At 46.1% G+C, this 1,943-nt stretch overlaps 1 long non-coding RNA gene across 1 annotated transcript; it reads right to left on the bottom strand.

The window, feature by feature from the left end:
* Positions 1-461: 461 nt before the first annotated feature.
* LOC141941764 (uncharacterized) lies at positions 462-1,740 on the bottom strand. Its single transcript, XR_012628414.1, has 3 exons — positions 1,685-1,740; positions 680-751; positions 462-532 (listed from the first exon to the last, which is right to left on the bottom strand). It is a non-coding gene; the product is annotated as an uncharacterized LOC141941764 (long non-coding RNA).
* Between the last annotated feature and the right edge of the window lie 203 nt (positions 1,741-1,943).

Raw genomic sequence — 1,943 nt, 5'->3', positions numbered from 1 at the left:
CTCTCCCCTGTACCAAGAGCTCTGAAAATTCCTAGAGGCTGCTCCCACCAAGCTCAGACCTGTTAAGTTCAGGGCACCTATGATGAACCTCACTTGCTTTTTGCACAGATGAAATGGAAGACAGTGCATGAACTAAGAGTTTGCCCAAGGCCATAAATCAAAATAACAAGCAGATGTAGAGTGAAAAACTATTTTGCAATTGTCAAATGCAAAAACTTCTAAAATGCAAGAAAATTGTAATGGTTTCCTGCAGAGACTACAGGCAAGGGGTAAACCTGAAAAACAGTTCACGTTTAATAGCTTTGTGCCATTAGTGACTAAAAATAAAATAAAACTTTTACAAAAGTTCCAGACTTCCTCGCTGGGGAATCCGCAGATATAAAGGTATTTTCATATTTTTTATTTGGGCCAGCTCAGATTAAGCACAGACCACACACTGAAAGACTGGTCACTCTCTATTACAACAGCCATCTGGAATCCCTTCAGATTAAATGTGCCCAGACCGTTGCTGGTTTATGGCTGGAATAGGTTGCTGCAGAAAAACAGAAAGTATAAAATTGTAATGTGGCCAAAACCTTAAAAATAAGTAAGAAATATAGTCTGCCCTTTTAGCACTTACTTGGGGTCTGCAGAAGTGCAATAAATAAAAAATTAGAGCTGCTAACCCTTTCTGACTTACCGTGTCAGGTCTCAAATCCAGATTATGAGCTATCCATCCGTCTTCTTGGTAAAGTGGATCTGTTACCATCATCTATAAAAGAACAGAGACAGGACAGTTTACCCTACCAAAAGAAAATCAAAGGGGTAGAAAATCCAGAAAGCAGCCTGATGGTCTTCCCTTGGGTCCTGTTCTTATTTTTCATCTGTCCTTTACCAACCTGATGAACCACTGTCAGCTCATTTGCCTGGCTCTGAGCCCCCCCACAGATGGGGCTATCTAGACAGAGCCCTCAGGCTCCCAGTGGTGAGACCAGACTGTATGACCCCTCTCTGATGCTCTGAGAAGGTTGGGGGGGGCAACTGTGGCTATACATTCATGGTCTTGCACAAGGTGGTGCAGAGCTGAGATCTGGCACTCAGTTTCTTGCTGCCAAGCATCCTCAGGATTGCCTGGATTGTTACTCCTCAGGGTCTTCCTGAGTGCATTAACAGTCCAGATGCAGCCCACTGCTTAAGTATTTGACTTTCAGGAGATCTCCTCCAAATGAAACTCCTTCTGGACCTTCTCAGCAACAACCAAGATGTCATTTACTCTGTCCAGTCTACCTGATTTGCAAGACAGACAGAAGCCATCTTGCTCCTGATGTAGGCCACCAAGACAAAGCAGAGGCTTGAGTCCAGCTGTTGGAGGTCTCTGCTGAGTTGTAGCTGTGTCAGAAGAAGGACCACAGCCCTGCAGATGTGCCAGCTGGGCCACTCACCCCTCCCAGGGCTATCTGCAGGGTCAGGCTTAGATGCTGTGTGGAGCACCTCACATCTGTGGCAGAATTGCTTCCCCACACCCTTCATTCCTGGGGCTGTCCCCATCCCTAGCCTGGTAGTAAGCTTTCCTCAGTTCTTCTGTTTTTCGGTGACACTGGCTGTGGCATGAATTTACCCATAACCTGTGTTGCCATCAGCAGCAATCTCCATGCAGTGGTGGCTGTTGCAAGGGGCTTTTCCAAAGCAGCAATCTGATACTTACTCTTACCGTACGGAAAGGAGGACACAGGACTCCAGCCAGGCCATACACCAGGATACATCTTCTGTCCATGACTCAGTGGTTCTGTGGAGGAAAACTGCAAGAAGGTGCATGAGGATATGATTGATCTTGTCACACAGTTTTCTCACAGCATCATGGCTACGCACAGGAGGACTCAGACCAAATTCCAGAGACGGTATTGCAGAGCACTAACCATCTTTCAAAAAGTGGATGCTGTGGAGGGCACATAAGGCCAGGTTTC

This window comes from Strix uralensis, chromosome 3 (assembly GCF_047716275.1).
Source record: "Strix uralensis isolate ZFMK-TIS-50842 chromosome 3, bStrUra1, whole genome shotgun sequence".
NCBI classification, from domain to species: Eukaryota; Metazoa; Chordata; class Aves; order Strigiformes; family Strigidae; genus Strix; species Strix uralensis.
The sequence above is the reverse complement of the archived record's forward strand: the minus strand, read 5'-3'. Positions and strand labels throughout refer to the sequence as shown.